This window comes from Trachemys scripta, chromosome 11 (assembly GCF_013100865.1).
Source record: "Trachemys scripta elegans isolate TJP31775 chromosome 11, CAS_Tse_1.0, whole genome shotgun sequence".
NCBI classification, from domain to species: domain Eukaryota; kingdom Metazoa; phylum Chordata; order Testudines; family Emydidae; genus Trachemys; species Trachemys scripta.
Genome location: NC_048308.1, coordinates 12,500,734 through 12,520,956, shown reverse-complemented (window position 1 = coordinate 12,520,956; position 20,223 = coordinate 12,500,734). Strand labels below are relative to the sequence as shown.

The following is a 20,223-nucleotide window of genomic DNA, read 5'->3' as shown; positions in this document are numbered from 1 at the left end:
ATTAGGATTCCTTATACTACAGCAGCTTTATGAAAGTCAGTTTGTCTTTTGCTCTTCTCATGATACTTTTGCCCTTTTAAATGTGGTTGCTGCATCAGACAAATTGGCTCCCATATACTTTTGTGGCTAGGAAGTGAGTAAAAGTCCTAATTTCCCTGCACATGAACCTGAAGAATGACGATATCTCCAACTTGATATTGGTGGGAACGGCCTTTTCAGTGTGTTTTAGTGTAAGGCAGATTTCCTTAGAGATTGCTTCTTGCATTCTAGAATAGTTGACACACACACACAACATCTTGGTGCATTGGTGAGGTCAAGAACATGATCCCATGTGTGAGCACCAGGAATTAACTTCCCCCAGCGGTTTCCTCATGGCTCACTTGAGGACAGGGCTGCACAGCCAGAGAACTGAGCCAACAGAAGCCATCAGTGACAAACAGTGGCAGCCTTGGAAAAGCAAGTAAACATTGCCACATGGAGGACAAAAGGGTATTTTTAACCTTTGATCCATCAAAAAAATCAATTAACAGGGAGAGAAATGTTAGACTTAGAGATGGTAATAAAGAAAGATGGGGCTTTACAATTTTTCAGAAGTAGAGGATTGTGTTCCTTTAAATGAAACAATATTTTTTAAAAATATAAACAAATGTCTATGTTGATTGGAAAAACTACTGGACAGTAATTTAACCCTCGGAGGCAATATTTATAAAGGACCCCTCCCTCCCACAGGTCTTTTTCCCGAATGTATCTATCACCAATGGTGATTTCTTTATCCCAATAATGCAATGGAAAGGCAGGTATAGAATAAGCAAACAAGGTATTTTATTAAACAAACCACAGAACCATAAAACCACTCAGTAGTTCACACCCTAATATTGGCAGTAATCCAGGACCCCAGAACAAATAAGTGGATAAAGAGAAATTAAATGAGTACATCACCATCTCTGCAGAGACACGCTGGACAGGTAACACCACAGACCACGGATCACGACTGGAGCACAGACCACCACTGGAAAATGACAATGACAAGGACCACTTGGAACTTCACACAGGGTCAGGAGGGACACCACACAGGATCAATGGAGGCAGGAACATGATGATAGCAGGGCAGGTAAGTGAAGTCTTCTCCTCTTCTCTCTTGATGATATAGCAAGCATGGCTGCCACTGGGGTGGACAGCATTTGGTGCTGGGCACACCGTTCCTTTATAGTTTCCCATTGCTGGGCAGATTACCCATATTATGTGACTCTTTTCCTGCCACTATTTTCCCTGCCTTAGCTCAAAAAAACCTCGCCAACTAGTCAACAAGAACAGGGGACCAAAATGGAAGGCAAACAACAGCTACGAAAATAAAAATGGTGAACTGGCCCAACATCTAATAGTGCTAGTTTAGGGTTTGATTTGGCCACTTTAGTCACACTGGGTCTAGTATGAAACTGAGTCATACTAGCACTCATTCATGCTCAGTAGGACTTTGTTCCGTGAGTCAATCCGTTGGGACAAGTCATGGAGTAAATTACTACTCAAGGTGAATAAGTCTGAGATACTTTTACTTTAGTGGACAGCGGTGCTACTCAGCGTGAGTAAGGGTGGCAGAATCAGTCCCATGAGGATTTATTCTGTTCTATCCTCTTTAAAATATTCAACCCCCATCACTATGGTATCTGAGCTGGCAATGCTGTTTGCTGTAGTTCATTGTCTAACATGGGATTGCCTTCACATTGCACAGAGAATTCTGTTACATGTATTTTGACACCAAGTGGTTTTTTTTAATGGGTTTCCCATGTATTCACACCAGCTCAGACTGTCTTGCTGGTAGCTACTTCGTCTTCCTTTCCCACTGGCTAATAACTTTCTTGGCACCAACTTTTCAACAGGTGGGATGAAATGTGACTGCTTCATTGCTGACGATGAGGAAAGATTTATGGCAAAAGACATGTTGCTTACAGTTTTATGGAGACTGCCTATGTAAAGACATATAATGCGCTATGGCAAGGGTCCCACAAACTCCGAGAGAGCCTTAGAACAGCCTAACAAATGATTGTCCAACTTGTCATGTATATTCTTAAAATCTGGGTGTAAAAACAGGATGTAAGCTGAGATCACTGAAATGGCTCTGTAGCTAAATTTTCCATGACTTTGGACCATAGAATGCTCCATCACTCATCCAGGATTAGATAAGGTATTACAGATTTTAAAAAATAGTTTACCAGGTGCACCGAACAATGTTTTGCTAGTTGATTAGGCACCATGCTGAGCTGAGTCTCTTCAAGTAGCCATCAGCTCCTTGTCTTTGACTGCAAAAGCATTGTCCAAAACATTACTATAGCTTTTTCACATGAACGGGTCAGCAGATGAAGAAATCTGTCCCAAGGCCTTTCATTGAAGGTGCGCACCCTTTACAGATGGTGTCCAGCCTTTCAGATCCAAATCTTACCTGCTGTATCCGCATTAATGCTTTATATTGCTTTCCTTGAAGTAGCTTTATGTATTGTTACATTTTGGAATATACAAGTAGATGGTAGAAAATCCACTAAGTAGTGGATTTTCTACAGTGGCACATCCTTACAATACAACAAATACTTTTTCCATTACAACCACTAAATGTTATAAAGGCTGATGAACTGTAAAAGACCAAATGAAACATTGTAGTGTTGCCTGTTAAACCTATGGAATCAGTCTATTGTTTTGTTTTGTCAGCTGGAATGAACCATCCCATTAACTCAAAGGCTGTGTTTTTTTATATGTTACTAGATGAACCACTAAAGTTGACTGATGACTGTCCGTGATATATTAAGAATGGAACAACAGCATTCCTTGGGGTGGGAGAACAGATGTATTTCAGCAGAAGTGGAAGTTGGTACCTAAGGGATCCATCTGTGAGTAGTTAAGAAGAATATTGATGAATTTTTGTGTTTATTTGGGAACAGGAAAAATTGTTGGTCAACTTTAACTGGTATCCAAAGGAATTGTAATTTCACTAACAAGTGATTGTCTCCTAAGAGAAGTAATCACTTTGTGCTGGACTGCAAGGTGATGTAACCCCAAATGCTAATGGAAGCTTTTGACACATCAGGGCAAATTAATCCCTGGTGTAACTGCAACACTAAGGATAAATTTGGGCAGGTCTCCCTCTGCAGGTGTGGACTGTCTGTGTATGCTTTTCTTCTCTGAGGTCATCATGTTGCGCTCTGACACTGATCAGAGAACAGAACAAGTAGTAGGTTTGGGTGAATATTTCCACATGTAGCTAAATTTAGGCCCAAACTAAAGATGCTTTCTGTATCTCCCTCTTAATTTATTATTTTGTCTTTATCACGCAAAATTGACAGTGAAATACTCATTCATTTACAAGGTCCCAACTAAAAGCAGAGGCAGTTATTAACCTGTACCAAAAGGGGGGTGGGAACAGAACTCTAACCTCATAATTAGCTATCATGTCTCTTGTAGGAACTCTCATTCTAGGACGGACCAAAATATCTCATGCCCTTTGCTTTTTAAAGCATTCTTTCAGAGACGGCATGTGTCTTCCTTTGTGTTTGGAGAGCAAACATTCTAGCCTGTTATATTTCTCATTGTCCTTCCATTGTTCAGTGTTTGGGTGACATGTATGTTAAAAAACATTTCATCTCTCAGCTGGATCTCAGTCTGAATTTGAAATTCTGCATAAGCACTATGCCTCACTGCAGTAACTTCATATTTATTAATCGCAGGGGAGAGTTGATCTCTATCCTGGCCTATTTAGGCTACCTGCTGTGTGTAGTTCCTTACCTAGGTTTATAGCCAACATATTTTTCTTCTTCATATTATGTTTGCAGTGTCAGTATCAGCATCAGTGGGGGGACTTTAAAACATTGCTCCATTTCCGCAACTGCTGTAACTGCTTCTAACTTGCTAGTAATGCTACAATATAACCCTAGATACCGCATGATAGAAGTGCCTTTGTCGGTCTTTTCACGGCTGTTCCACTTTAGTGCAGCAGGTAGCAGCACCATCCCCATTTCACGCAATGCACATGTGACCTCCCTCAGATCTTGCTTGTTAAAGGCAAACACTGCTCTACTTCTGCCTTCTAATGATCATCTCTTTACTTGTATTCATCAGTCAAATTTATTTCTTTTAGCGATACCGTGACATTATTTACACGGATGTTAGACATTTTGGGGGCCCTAGTACAATTGTCCCTGGCTATCACTGTGGTATTGTATTCCCTTGAGCAAGGCAGCCAAGTCACAATTTGCTACCAACTAGTTAGAAGGTCTGTGTTTAAATCCTTTGGGGAAATCCTTTATTTCAACCTTGTGAGCCCCATTCAGCTCGTTCCGTCTCCTCCAACCTCTTTTCAGATGGAACAGCTGTACTCTGTCAACACAAACACTCCCGCTCACTCTTTCCTTCTAGTCAGATCCCTTCTGAGTGGCTTACTAACCAGTGACAAGTGGGGAAAACATTGTCAAAAGCCTCTTTGGGAAGTTGTGCTTCAACTTGACTTCCTCGTCTGCATCTGGCTGCTTGTTAGAATCTCTGCAGACAGCCCTGGTCAGAATGAGGTTCCAGGGGAATTTGGGTGAGTCTCTTTGCTGGGCCTACAGTCCAGAGAGAGCTCATTCTACTAGTGCTGTGGTCTCTGGAGATGCCAGAGAACAATAATTCATATTATTCACAGCATAGCAGCGGTACGACCTGCTTACGTACAGCCTACCAAAGCGTAGCTCAGAATTATGCCAGTCAACCGATGTCACAAAATCAATAATGAACAGACAAGAAGAGGTCAGACTCTTGGACCCCATGTACTGAATATCTCCAGCTGTGTGTGTGCCCTGCTACAACCTCATCAATGTTCATGACATCTCACCTTCATGCCATCCATGAAAAGGCCCTCAGAAAGGGACACAGAAGTAGCATGCAGGTTCTGTTTAATATTATGGAGGAAACTTTTCTATCTAGTAAGCTGGATGGGTTAAATCTAGGGATGGAAGAAACTTATGGAATTCAGGATTCTACAAAACTCTCAGACTAAAGTTGTGTCTACGTAGTTATATATAGGTCTTGGCTGACCTTAAACCCCTTCCCAAGTGATGCAAACTAAACCATAGAAAGACCCTCTTCTGCTGGAATAAGAGTATCCGCATGGAGATTTTTCTTTCTCCCCATTCTCTTCTCCTTCATTTCACAATCTCACCTAAGTAGAACATGACCCCAATAATGTTCAAGTAAAAAATATCAAACCTCGCAGGATTTGAATGAGTTTGAAATTCAGGGGAACCCAGTTTGCCCATCCATAGATAATCCTTACATTGGCTCCTGAGCATGAACAGCTATTGGTCTAACATGCCACAGAGTCCTTGGGAATGGCAAGACTCAGATGGTACTACTCCTACCGAAAGAATCTTTAGCATATCTTCTTTGGGAATTACATTCTAAACCCAACACTTAACCAGGTTAGTGAACCAACTAGACAGCTGTATCAGTCATTTAGCTCATTAGGCAGTAGAGATAGAAATGCTTTGAAGACAGGATTCGTAATGCACAGAAATGCCAACTAGTTCTTACTCAATGCCACCAGTAAACAGAAGGAATGACTTACCCCATTATTGCTTTGCAGTTGAATGTGGCCCGCTTTAATTCCTTTTTGAGGTATCCTCTTTGGCTTCCATATGAAATATCCATCCAGTGTTCTGTGTTGCTGTTCTTCCCCTGCATTTTTGAGGCCTCTGTTTCACATCAGCTAAACAGTATGGGGCGAAGTAAGTGCCTGAGCAAGTAACGTTTTAAGAGTGCACCTACAGATTGTCACTGCATTAACGGGTCTACCGCTGAGCCACAGGAAGAGAAAGGAAGAAGGAGGTTGCACAGCCTGCTTCTCCTAGTCATGGTTTCCTGCTTAAAATGATTATGAATAAGCTTCATTACTTGATTAACTTCACAGCTTCATACAAACGAAAAGAACCAGGGAGAACGCAACTGTAGGTCTGGTGTCTCCTAGTTAAAGCCGCTGACAGCTTTACTTGATGTACGTTGCTGTGAATCATTTCTGGGAGCTTGGTGGTGTCAAGCCTTAGAAGAATAAGATAGCTGGAAATAGAGTTGATGATGACAGAGCCAAAGTCTGGATTATCAGGGTCTGATCGTCTGCTGGTGTAAATCAGTGTGGCTCCATTATGCTCAGTGGAGCCGGACACTGACAAAAGGTTTGTATTTAAATACAGGTTTGTATTTAACAATGTGCAAAGCTGTATGGTCAGTTTTTAATGTCAACTTTCCTAAAAGAATGAACATTAAACCCATTCCATCCCAGCTCAACAAAGCTGATTTAAGAGTCCGAGGTTGAGGCAAATGTATTATTCCCTTATATTTGTTTGCCTGAATGCTTTGGGCCCAAACCTGTGTGGTATTGGACCCCTTCAACTTCCATTGAAACCAATGGGAATGAATCATCACTTTGCAGGACTGGGCCCCTTAAAAGAAGGGACTTAGGCTTTGTTTACTGTTCCATTTGCCCTGTGGATTTGAGCAGTGATATTTCACAGATGAAGATTAAAAATGATTTCCAGGTTTTCACCTTCAGAAAATGCATTTTTATTTCTGATCAGTTTTTCCATACAGAGAAGTCTCGCTCTTTCACCTAGAGAGAGACACACTTAATTACTGAGAACACCGAGAACTTAATTGGAAGGGTTTTCTAATGGATAGGCTCAGAAAACTTTTGGCACTTCCAAAAACCAGGGGCTACGCACAGCACTAACTGCTACATATTTTACCTGCAAAATATGATTTCTGTAATAATGGCATTTGCCACCTTGATTGGCCATCCTCAGAATGCGTCCCAATAGCAGCCACAAAGGATATAATTTGGCAGGTATTTTTGGCTAGTTAAGTGATGTCACTGACTTTGTATGAAGGTTGCAGCATAGAAAAATTCTATTGTGGTATCACAACTTCAGGGGTAAACTTTTCTGTATTAAAACTTACCAGAGCATCATAGGAACATGGTAGGCATCAACATGCCCACGCTGGGCTTTTTCAGTTCCTGCCAATGTCTATCTGAAAGAAAAGCCAGGACATATCTGCACAGGCCTGCTTGCAATGAAAAATCTAGCTGTGACTAGAGATGAGCCCAAACCAAAGCACTAGTTCTAAGTATCCCTAAACTTTGGGTATGTGGACTGGGGAGGTTTGACATCCAGATCCAAACTGTGTGGTTCGATCCCCTCTATGTATAGCTACAGGTAAACAGCCATCTAGTACTCAGGTTTCAGAGTAGCAGCCGTGTTAGTCTGTATCCACAAAAAGAACAGGAGTACTTGTGGCACCTTAGAGACTAACAAATTTATTAGAGCATAAGCTTTCGTGGACTACAGCCCACTTCTTCGGATGCACACAGAGTGGAATAAATATTGAGGAGGTATATATACACACATACAGAGAGCATAAACAGGTGGGAGTTGTCTTACCAACTCTGAGAGGCCAATTAAGTAAGAGAAAAAAAACTTTTGAAGTGATAATCAAGCTAGCCCAGTACAGACAGTTTGATAAGAAGTGTGAGAATACTTACAAGGGGTGATAGATTCAATGTTTGTAATGGCTCAGCCATTCCCAGTCCTTATTCAATCCTGAGTTGATTGTGTCTAGTTTGCATATCAATTCCAACTCAGCAGTCTCTCGTTGGAGTCTGTTTTTGAACTTTTTCTGTTGTAATATAGCCACCCGCAGGTCTGTCATTGAATGACCAGACAGGTTAAAGTGTTCTCCCACTGGTTTTTGAGTATTATGATTCCTGATGTCAGATTTGTGTCCATTAATTCTTTTGCAGAGAGACTGTCCGGTTTGGCCAATGTACATGGCAGAGGGGCATTGCTGGCACATGATGGCATATATCACATTGGTAGATGTGCAGGTGAACGAGCCCCTGATGGTATGGCTGATGTGATTAGGTCCTATGATGATGTCACTTGAATAGATATGTGGACAGAGTTGGCATCGGGCTTTGTTACAAGGATAGGTTCCTGGGTCAGTGGTTTTGTTCAGTGATGTGTGGTTGCTGGTGAGTATTTGCTTTAGGTTGGGGGGTTGTCTGTAAGTGAGGACAGGTCTGTCTCCCAAGACCTGTGAGAGTAAAGCATCATCTTTCAGGATAGGTTGTAGATCTCTGATGATGCGCTGGAGAGGTTTTAGTTGGGGGCTGAAGGTGACAGCTAGTGGTTGAAGGTGACAGCTAGTGGTGTTCTATTATTTTCTTTGTTGGGCCTGTCTTGTAGGAGGTGACTTCTGGGTACTCGTCTGGCTCTGTCAATCTGTTTTTTCACTTCAGCAGGTGGGTTTTGTAGTTTTAAGAATGCTTGATAGAGATCTTGTAGGTGCTTGTCTCTATCTGAGGGATTGGAGCAAACGCGGTTATATCTTAGAGCTTGGCTGTAGACAATGGATCGTGTGGTGTGTCCTGGATGGAAGCTGGAGGCATGTAGGTAAGTGTAGCGGTCAGTAGGTTCCGGTATAGGGTGGTATTTATGTGACCATCACTTATTAGCACAGTAGTGTCCAGGAAATGGACCGCTTGTGTGGATTGATCTAGGCTGAGGTTGATGGTGGGATGGAAATTATTGAAATCATGGTGAAATTCCTCAAGGGCTTCTTTTCCATGGGTCCAGATGATGAAGATGTCATCAATGTAGCGCAAGTAGAGTAGGGGCGTTAGGGGACGAGAGCTGAGGAAGCGTTGTTCTAAGTCAGCCATAAAAATGTTGGCAGCCATCTAGTACTGTACCACAAGATGGAGCAATTACAATGCTATATGTCAGGCAGCTTGTTAAATGAATCTCTGGTCCATGAGGCACAGAGGAGCTGTTTTCATTTGTCTCTAGCTGCTAATGATCCCAGAATCATTAGTAGGCTTAATTGCTTCTCCCCCCACACCTGGACCCAAGATCGACGTAGTCCACATAGGGGTAAAACCCACCACCACATCCCTTGTGCGAGCGTGTAGTTCTAGTAAGAATAAAGGGCTATGTCTGCACTACAACTGATGTCGGCATACACTCTCTAGTGTACCATGCCCTAGTTCTGACCGGACGTGCACACTGCAAAGAAAAATCTGCGGCACGGAGTGTCCGAGCCTGAGTCAATTGACTTCGGCTCATGGGGCCCAGGCTGCGGGATTACAAATAGCAGTGGAGATGTTCCTGCTCGGGCTGGAGCTTGAGCTCTGAAAGCCAGTGAGGAGGGAGGTTCTTGGAGCCCAGGCTCCAGCCTGAGCGGAAACATCTACACTGCTGTTTTTAGCCCCACAGCCTGATTCCTCCCTCCCCCTCTTCCCCCGAGTCAATGGACTGGGCTCTGAAAGTGAACAAAAGGGTGCTGGGGGAGCAGCCCCACTGTCTGTAAGCTCAGCCACTCCCTCCCCACTGCTTTGCACCTTGTGCAGCCATCCACACCCGAACAGACTGCATGCCAAACAGGAGTACAATGCAAACCAGCATGTCCCCTGTGCACAGGAGGGAGTGACTCCACAGCAGGAAATCAGGCCCTCGTTGGCTGGCAATCAGCAGCTCATGCCCTCACAGTGTAAGGTAGGTTTGGTGACACACTTAGTACATGTTTTTGTAGAGGGCTCGTGCTGATGGCCTGCTAGGTGAATCAAGCAGCACATGGGCTCAATTTCAGGGAGCTCCGCAAGTTCTTTGGGAGTTCTCATCTATATTTGTCAAGTATGTCATTGCTCATATACACTATGACACCATTGGCCAACGAATATCTCCATACAGCTCTCCACTGACATCCAACGGCCCATTCCATTGTCCGAGGATGCCATTCAACAAGTGATGTGCACAGTTGACAGTCCCAGCAGAGAGATGAAGGACTGAATGAGCACAGAGACCTTTTCTCCTCCCTCAGAGATGATCCCTCCAGTTCAGGGGTGAGACATGATGGTGGGCAGTGTGGCGAATACTGCTTTGCCACTGCTGCTTTCATTCAACTGGGTATTTTAGGATAGGAAGCTGTGTATTTGACTCCTTCCCTGGGAACAGGACTTTCATGGAGAAGCTGCTATCTCTTTCAATGGATTCCCTCTAAGTAAATAAATAACAATATCCCAGGAAGGCAAAAAGAAGATATCATGGCCCAGTCCCACCCCTCTCCTGTCCTGTCACCTGCCCCACTCATTCACATTATCTCCTGTTTGCCTCATCCCACTCTTTCTTCCCATCCCCTGTTTTCACTTATCTTCCCTTTCTTAGGTAATATATTGAGCTATACCTATCTCATAGATGGAAGGGACCTTGAAAGGTCATTGAGTCCAGCCCCCTGCCTTCACTAGCAGGACCAAGTACTGATTTTTGCCCCAGATCCCTAAGTGGCCCCCTGAAGGATTGAACTCACAACACTGGGTTTAGCAGGCCAATGCTCAAACCACTGCGCTATCCCTCCCCTTTTTACTCCTCCTTCCCTTCTTCCTCTCTCTACCTTCTTCTCTCTTTTGCCTCAGTCTTTTTCTCCATCTACCTTTCTCCCCAGCAACTGTATGGTTAAAGGTTTTATAAGTTACGGGGGCACGCATAGTGGAGGCCTGAAAGCCGATCCTCAAAATTACCTAACTCCCATGCCCTATCAAGGAGAGAATTAAAAGGAAGAGGCTGGTAGTAGTTGAGAGTGGCGATGAATAGAGAAGACATGATAGAGCTACACAAAGTAATGAATGGTAGAGAGAAAGTGAATCACGTGCTCCTGCTTCTCCATGAAACACAAATAAGGGGACATCCAAAGAAAGGGAAAGGCAATACATTCAAGCCAAATAAAAGGATACACTTTTTACCCAGCATGTAATTGACCTAAGAAACTTACTGCCAGCGGATATTACTGAAGATTAGTAGGATTCAAAAAAGATGTAGACATTATAATGAGAACATCCCACACTTACATTAGATAGAATAATGTATTATTTTAATTTTGAATAAGGGTTATAAACCTTCATTCTTCAGGTCATAAGCCAACCACTGACTGCTGGGGGCTGGAGGGAAATCTTTTCTAGGTGTTGATCACTGCAGTTTCTTGCTTCTTCTGCTGAAGCATCTGTTACCAGCCATTGTCTGATAGAGGATGCTGGACTAGATGGACCACTGTAATTTGTAAGGCAACTCCTATTCTCCTGTGTTCACCTCTTGCTGACACACTCAGGGCAGGGAAGGAATTTTCCCCAGGTCAGATTGCCAGTGACCTGGTAGGGGTTTTGCCTTCCGCTGCAGCAGGGGGTGCAGGTTTCTTGCCAGGATTATCAAGGTATATTTTACTTAAATTCCCTGCTTTTATGGGGGCTTTGGGCACTGGTGCACCTCAGTCCCTCTTATTCTCTGCCTGCAGCACATAATAGTCTGGCCTCTTGTGGGCTGTAATACTTTGGTTTAATTTCAGTTGTTGAGTTTAGTGTGTGGTTGCTGGTTGGTGGCCTATGATATGCAGGAGATCAGACTAGATCTGTTGGTCCCTTCTGACCTTAAACTCTATGACCTCCCCTCCCCCAGGTATCACTCAGCATTTGTCTCTTTCTGCTTCCCAGGCTCCAAGTCTGGGCTTCTTTACAGACCACTTCCCTATCGCTTGGAGACTTGGGTTCTTCATGGCTGAGTGTATGGAGATGTGGCCATCCTCCTTTTACCACCTGCACTGCAGGGTGGACTCCTGGAACACATGCTCTTCAAGCTGGTTGCTTTCATGCAGCTAGTAGCATGTTGCTGCTTGTGCTTCAGGGATGAGTTTTTGGAGCGTATTTTTCACCCTGGATGCCTCTATGAGGAAAAGGCTGCCCTCGCTATGGAGTTCAGGCTCATCTTGGTTGGCCACAAACAGAGGTGATTGACCTGCCATTGCTGCCCTTACTCCAGGAATGGGATCAGAGAACACAGGGACTTCCCTGGCTTTCCCTCATAGCAATTCCCTTCTGCTGCCTTTCCTCTGGGGATGGTCTACTGGAGTACAGATGTGCTTGACAACCTCCCCGGATGGACTCCCAGAGCACAGACTTGTAGATGCCTGGACGGTATCCTGGCTCAGCGATGAGTTGGGATATTATCCAAAGATTGTGTAGGTTTGCAGAACAGCATTAATTGCTGCCTTTGCGGTACCTGCCCTGTGGATAAAATAAGAGACTTCAGCCTCAAGGGCTGTCAAACTGGTGACATCATTAAGGTGCTTGCCCTACTCCTAGTCCGGCATGGAACCTGCTGCCACGCCTTCCTCCGAGGGCTCCACTGTGACTGGCAACTGTTTTATGTCCACCAGAGAGGTCTCCTCTGAGCTGCTTATCTTCTACTGGGACATCCTCAGGACCTGGAAACTTGTCCTCTCTGAAACCAGGGCCGGCTCTAACTTTTTTGCAGCCCCAGGCAAAAATAAAGAGCGCTATCTCGCCGTAACACCTCCCCCCCCCCCCCCGCACTGCGCCGCCCAAACCCCGAGCGCCACACCGCCCAAACCCCGAGCGCCGCGGTGCCCAAACCCCCGCCCCCCCTCCCCCAAGGGTCAGGCCACCGAAACCCCTGCCCCCCCAAGCACTGCGCCGCCACCGCGCCGGGGCGCCCAAACCCCAAGCACTGCGCCGCGCCAACCCCCGCCCCCCCCAGTGCCACACCACAGAAGCCCCCTTCCTCCCCGTGCCATGCCGCTGAAACAAAAACAGACAAACAAAAAACCTCGAGCGCTGCCCCACCGAACCAAAAAAAACCAAAAAACCCCGAGTGCCCCCGCCACCCCAAGATTGGCTGCCCCTTCCCAGGTGCCGCCTCAAGCACATGCTTGGTTGGCTGGTGCCTGGAGCTGGCCCTGGCTGAAACCCTGCTGCAAATCCGCGTTTTCCTGGGCCGGGAGAGACCCCTCAATGCTCAGGAGGTTGGTCCCAGCTGGTATTGCTGCCTGACTAAGGTAAGGAGGTCATGCCTAGTGGCTTGTACAGGAGTCAAGCCTACTGGTTAGAGCAGGAGTCAGGCCCAGTGGTTACAACAGGAGTCAGCAGCCAAGAATCAGAGCCCAGGGTCAGAACTAGAGTCAGAGGGCAGATGCCAGAACTGAAGCCAGGAATCAGAGCTGAGGGTCACAGCCGGGTTACCTGGAGTCAGGTATGAGGCAGGGGCAAGGCTGGAACAAGGCAGGAGTGGGAGCTATTGCAGCTGTGGGCAAATGCTTTGAACAGCTGCTGAGGTGCTGCTGCTGGACTTAAGAGCTGGTCTGCTGACTCTTCCCACCAATCAGATGGCATAGCCAATCAGGCAGCTTACTTCAGGGCAGCTGTGCTTGTTGGGTTGTCCAGAGAATGACTCTGCTGCAGGCCCTAATTCCTGACAGGTGTTGCTGGGTGACCTCCTCGACTGTGGCTGGTGGGACTGCCCACCTCTTGTCTCCCCTGCCTTGTGCTCCAGGAGGTGAAGGACACCCTGTCTCCTCCCTCTCTTGCATATCTCCTCTGAGGAGGAAACTCAATGGGGAGGTTTTCTGCTATGGTGGAGCCATTGTCTGTTCCGGGGTCATTCCATGTCTCCAGGCAGAGGTCCTCCAGGCAGCATCCATGGATTCTTTGGGCTCCTTAGCAGAGCAGTGACCAGTGTCCGGGGTTCTCTGTTCAGTGTCCCCAATGCATTCCCTTGTTTCACACCTTGGATCCCATTTCTGTTTTATCACTGGCTGACCCCTTGTTTAGCTGGTTCATGGCTCTATGGCCCTCCCGCATTTGAAGGAGTGGGCCTGTGATGGACTCCACCCACCCTTCCAAGATTTCAGATAGGCTGGTGAAAGCACTACGGCACAGATCCTGCATCCCTGCAGTCAACAGAAGCTCTGCTGCTGACTTCAGTTGTGCAGGATCAGGCCCTAACTGCACCAACGCCCCCATTCAGCAGAGCACTTGAATATGTAGCTAAATTTAAGCATTGAGTAATCCCATCCCGATTCAGCAAAACGCTTCAGCACGTGCTTAATCTTAATTGGCTTAACTGACTTCAGTGCCACATAAACATCGTGCTTCAGTGCTTTGCGGACTAGGGATGGGATTACTAAAGTGCATAAAATTAAGCACGTGTTTAAGTGCTTTGCTGAGTGGGAGTTCAAAGGCCCATGAATTGAGATACAGATCACCTCCAGAGGAGGGCTGAGTGGGAACAAAGGGCTCGCAGGATTGGGCCCTAAAAGCGGAAGAAAAGAAAATGCCCTAACATGCGCATTGAAATGATTTGTCATTTAGTATATTTGTGGACAAATTCAATGTTGTCAGTAATTTTCATCCTGACTCAACAGCTCACAATTGTTACCCCGCGTTAGTCAAGTTGTTTATCTACACGGCAGCATTTTGCTAGAGAAGAGAATGGAATTACATTGCAGTCACATAGAGCAGCTACTTAATCAGACCACAGATGTCCAGTCAGTTTGAAGTCACCAAAGATAATAGGGGTAACCGTTGGGCAGAAGCAGCAAAGCAATGCATATTTTCACACTGGTAAAGTGGTAACTTTTTTTATTTTAAGAATGTGATAGAAAAGTGACAATCAGCATCAATAAAGAAAGTTTGCCCTACATGGCATTCTATTTATAGATCGCTTAGGAGATGAAAGCATTCACCTGTGACTGGTTTATTACTATCCCCAGCCACCCCAAAATGAAACATCACATACAGCAGTTTCTTCTTTATTGCTTTACTATGCACTCACTCGTGTGGTGTGAAATGCTGGAACTAATGTCAGCGGCAAGGGCTGGGTTTTCTTTGCCATGCGGCTACAAAGCCAGCCTGTAAAGTTTATTGACTCGGGAAACTTAAAGACACTTTAACGGAGCTCTCCCCAATCCCCACAAATACTGTGTATTGCTGCAGAGAAGGAACAGTTTTCCTGGATGTGTTGGTTGGTCATAAAGTCCTAAATGACCTGGGTCCTGCCTTAGAGACCAACTCTCTTCCCATGACATACTGCCACAGTAGCCAGCGGAGGCGCTCTAGGTAGATCTCCCTTGTTATCAAAGAGACCAGGGCTGCCATGGGGGGGTTCTCTGTGACAACTATAGGCTCTAGAACATTCTACCCGCTGCATCCAAAATAGTCCACACTTGACCTTCCAGGAATGCTGTAAAATTCTTTGACCCAGGCTTTTGGGGAAGGATGAGGGTATGTTCCTGTGAAGGATGGAGGCTAAAGGGCTTCTCCATTTTGATTAATCGGCTGTCTGAGGTAAATTGGCTTATTGACTGCTGTTTGCTAGTGGGGTTCATTTATCTGTATAGTAGTATTTATGTCTGCTGCGTGGTTATCGTTGGTATTATAAGTTTAATTATCATTAAAATGCTCAGAGCTTCTATATGGACTTTTATTACATCTACAATAAATTAGATAAATAAATGCATATGCAGCCTCTGTGACGTTGTGCAGTCTATATGGTTTTATAAAAACTTGATAATAGGTCAATATAATGTAACTGAGATAGTTTTAGAGAAAATATGGTAATAAGTGAATGTAAGTAACTGGGATATGCCTCATGCAAAAGGTCTCTTGTAAGGTATCATTACAAAGCTTATAATCTACTGAGTGTGATCATCTGATTTGTATAAATGTACCACTCTTGTATCTAAAACTAGAAATATAAAATGTAACTCTGAGGGCCTATTGTAATTGTGTAAAGTGTGGACCATTAATGATGGTTTGGAATCTTGATGACTCCCATTGTCTGCAGATGGCTGTATTTACCTGTGAGTCTTCCTGTATATGTGTGTGCTGGCAAGTGAGTAATGAAGTCTTGCAGTGACATGTGATCATGTCACCTGAACTGGAATCCATCTTTAACCTGGTGCTTTTCCAGTGAGGGGGGGTGGAAACCCAGAGAGACAAAGAGTTCCCGCCTTATGCAAAAGATATATAAAGGGGGGAAGAGAACAGAGAGGGGGAGAAGCCATCATGAAGAATCCCCTAGCTACCACCTGAGCTGCAACAAGAGCTGTACCAGGGGAAAGAATTGTGCCCAGGCCTGGAAGGTGTCCAGTCTGAGAAAAACTTACTGAAACATCTCTGAGGGTGAGATTATCTGTATTTAGTTTGATTAGGCATAGATTTGCGCATTTTATTTTATTTTGCTTGTGACTTACTTTGTTCTGTCTGTTACTACTTTGAACCACTTAAATCCTACTGTCTGTATTTAATAAAATCACTTTTTATTTAGTAATTTACTCAGAGTATGTATTAATACCTGGGGGAGCAAACAACTGTGCATATCTCTCTATCAGTGTTATAGAGGGCGAACAATTTATGAGTTTGCCCTGCATAAGCTTTATGCAGGGTAAAACGGATTTATCTGGGTTTAGACCCCATTGGGAGTTGGGCATCTGAGTGCTAGAGACAAGCACGCTACTGCGAGCTGTTTTCAGGTAAACTTGCAGCTTTGGGACAAGTGATTCAGACCCTGGGTCTGTGTCTGGAGCCAGACGGGAGTGTCTGGCTCAGCAAGACAGGGTGCTGGAGTCCTGAGCTGGCAGGGAAAACAGAAGCAGGGGTAGTCTTTGCACATCGGGTGGCAGCTCCCAAGGGGGTTTCTGTGATCCAACCCGTCACAGCCTCCACTAAAATTAAGCTTCTACAACTGAGTCTGACTCGATGTGCTTTCCTTGTAAATGCACTTCACTAGAAAACATTTCGAAACCTTTAATTTTCTTAAAGTAAAAAAGACACCAGGAGGTAGATTTTCTAAGAACCAAGCATGGAGTTATCTGACAAATGCAGTCAGCATTAATAGGATTTATGTGGATAACTCCCCACACACTACAGTGGGAAATGTAGCCCGGAAAGCATATTTCCTTTCAAATGCCACTCTAATCCTATTTTCAGCCTTTATTTTATTAACTCCATATTATTTATTGTGCCGCATCCATGCTGGGATAGAATCTATATGATAGCTACATTTGACCAGACTGTAAGGGTGTCTTTACCCCCAGTCCTGCTTTTATTTATGTTTCTCTGAAGAAATCACCTCAGTTTGATAAGCTCTCTGCTAATCAGTATTGGTGTTATTGCATTGCAGTAGCATCCAGAGTCCTCAAGCAGGGTCCGAGCTTTGTACTAGAGACTGTACAAACACGCTGTAAGAGACAGGATGTGTATTCTAAAGGCCCGCACATACACAGTGCAACATCACTGCACACCTGCAACATCTCCACACAAACATCACGGCACTGACCAGGCCCATTGTGACGCTGTGTCTTTTTCATGCTGTAGAGATACAATGCTCCGCAAACCGTCCTAGACTGATGAATAGCACCTTCCTTCCCAGGCTTACAGATTTGACAGAGAATTATTAACTTGTGATTTTACAGCTCTTTGATTTATATGATAGAAAATTATGGGACTGGATAGTTCAGGGGGCCTGAAGCCTTTTACCTCGAGCTGGTCATTTCAAAACCAGCCCAAGTGGTCCACAGGGGCTGAAAGTTGTTACTAGCGTTTAGTGTGTCAATTGCAGTGAATCATTTATTCAGTGAATTCAGCCTCTTTTTCAGCTCACGGAATACCCTCAAGCTGATAGCAAGCTGTTATTTGAAGGTTTTGGGAGCGTGTTTTTAATCCAATAATTGGTGAGAAACAGTTCCCCGTGAGTTTTCAGATACCTGAGACCTGTAATATAAGATGAGCTGCTTAGTTGTGACTGGCCATGTACATCACATGATATCATTTCTGTTCCCTGGCTGGGTGAGATTCAGGGCCTGTAACAAGGAGGAGGGTTTGACTGAAGAAGCCATGATGGTTTTGAATCTCTCAGGGAAAGGCAGCGGTTTAGGGAGACTGAACAGATAAGCCAGATTGGGGAATTTTAGCAACTTTTAAACCTTTTTCGGTCTGGATTCCTTCTCCCGCTGGCCCCTAAGGAATTCCCCAACACACAAGCCAGCTGCATAGGATGTTCATTGAGGCCAGGATTTATCCAACAGTAGAACCGTCCCAAAGATAAAAGGCGACACGGTGTGGATTAGCCAGGTAACATGCGAATACTGTGGGCAAGTATCAGGGCCAGTGCAAATGGCACCATGCTCCCCACACAGCACTCTCAGCCTTATCATGGCTGCTCAGTAACAACCCGGGATAGGGCACTATTGTGTCCTGAGCGCAAGGACAGGCGGGTGACATGCTCCTCTTTCAGACTGATCCTGGGCAAAGAAGAGACATGCAGGGGTGGGGAAAAGGTATAAATATTGTCCTACCTCCTCTGTGCTGCACCGGCCAGCATGTAGACAGGACAGCACATGCTGCATCCCCTTAAAAGGAGGAGCAGCAGCTGGAGTCCTTATGCCTTCACAGGGTGTTGCTTCTCCATCTTGCCTCCAGCTCAGGACAGCAGCTTGATGGCATATCAGAGCCCTTTGTCTGGGGGAGGAAGAACAGGACAATGGGAAAGTGAGCAAATGACTAACAAGACCAAGCTGCTCCAGGTTTTTGATGTCACCTGATATTTCTCCTCTTGTTATTGGACTAAATCTTTCTATTGGCATGTAGCCTTCAAGTGCTGCCTGCTGGCAAGTTCCCAGGCCCCACGTCCAGGCCTGTTTCCAGCACATTGATTGGGAATCATTAGAGAAACAAAAGAGTGGCTGATGGACATTGATGAGAGGGGAAGAGAAAATGATCTCATGTCTGGCCTGGGAAGAATTATAATTGAGTTTGCTTCTGAATGATAAAAAACGGGTTTGCAAAAGGAAAAAGATAGTTATGTGTTGAATATAGCTGAGGTAATGCCAAATGCTAATTGAGACTTAACTGCCACGGCCTGTCTCTACAACATCTCTATTTACAGCGGGGCACCGATTCTTTGATACATCCATAGAATAGCTGCCAGGCACAAACAGGTCACATTAGATTGGGCAAATAATAGGCAACTTTTTTCCCCGATATATTAAGCAGAGGTGAGCGGGACACTGGGTTTGCCATTTTGTGAGAAATGCTCTGATTCTGAAAAACCGGTCATTCTGAAATGGAACAAAACTAAAAAAAAGAATAAAAAAATTGAAATGTCCCACAAAATCAAATTCTGAATATTTGTTTGTTTTGGGTCACTCAAAATATTTTGTTTTGATCAAATTAAAACATTTTGTTCCGATTTCATCCTTCTAAAATGTTTGTACATAAAGAAAAACCAACGAGTTTCATTTCAAAAACTCAAATCTTCATTCTGAAAATGTCAAAATGGGCTATTTCAACATTACTGAAATGCTTTGATTCATTTTTTTTCTAAACAAAATGTTGTCAATCTGCAAGTTTTTCTAAATGTATCAATTTCAGTGAAAAGCAATTTTTGACAAACAGTTTCCAACCCAGTCTAATAAGAAACATTTCATTATCGTGTAATATAAACTCTGTGCCAGCCTAGAGCCACTGTTGTACTATTTGACTAGACATGTTTGTTTCTACTTATTTTTTATTTTATTAATTTTGTCCTAGCTTCTGTAAAATTGCCAGTAAAATATAGTTTTGTTTAAGAGCACTTACACTGGGTCCCAAAATCATTTGGGACATTTATGGACAGGTGTCTGAAAGAGAGGAACTGAACCTTGACATGAGGAGTAGGCTTGTGTACTGTAATGATGTGTTTAATTACAGTGAGTTATTCAGCAACTAGTTGTCTGTGGGTGCTTTCCAAGCAAAGTGTACTCTGTTGTAAACCAAAGAGATAAAAGCTAGAACACGAGTTCTGTGGAAGCCTGTTTCTTATTGACTTAAGTGAAATCGATATAAGCCAATTTAAAACTGCTTTAAGAGGGTCCACACAAGGGTTTGCACTGTTTTAACTAAACCAGTTTAAATCAGTGCAAACCTAGACAAGACTTCAGATTAAACTCAGCACCGATCCCCATCAGGAGGTTTTGGGTCACTGGATATCTGTCTAGAGCAGTGGTTCCCAAACTGGGGTTCGTGAACCCCTGGGGGTTCACGAAATGTTACAGAGGGTTCTCGGGGGAAAAAAATCCCTAATGGCAGACAGAGCTGTCCATAGGACCCCATAGGGCCAGCAGCCCAGAGCCCCTGGACTTCCAAGAGCTAAGCAGATCAAAGCAAGCATATCTATCACACTGAGATTTAAACTTCAAGACTCCTTATAAGAAATGGAAAGGGAAGTGGATATTTTTTGCTGTTTTTAAAATTAAATAGGCAGCTAGTTTTCTTCATAATAATTTTAAAAACCATAAGTTTAAGCTTAGTTGTAACATGCGTTGTTTGCC

At 44.3% G+C, this 20,223-nt stretch overlaps 1 protein-coding gene across 1 annotated transcript in view; it reads left to right on the top strand.

Moving 5' to 3' along the window:
- The first annotated feature begins 952 nt into the window (after nucleotides 1–952).
- MARCO (macrophage receptor with collagenous structure) overlaps nucleotides 953–20,223 on the top strand; it is a 57,019-nt gene continuing 37,748 nt past the window's right edge. The window contains exon 1 of the mRNA XM_034785041.1: nucleotides 953–1,111. The gene's annotated coding sequence lies outside the window, so the exon portion shown is untranslated. The remainder of the gene's footprint in view (nucleotides 1,112–20,223) is intronic.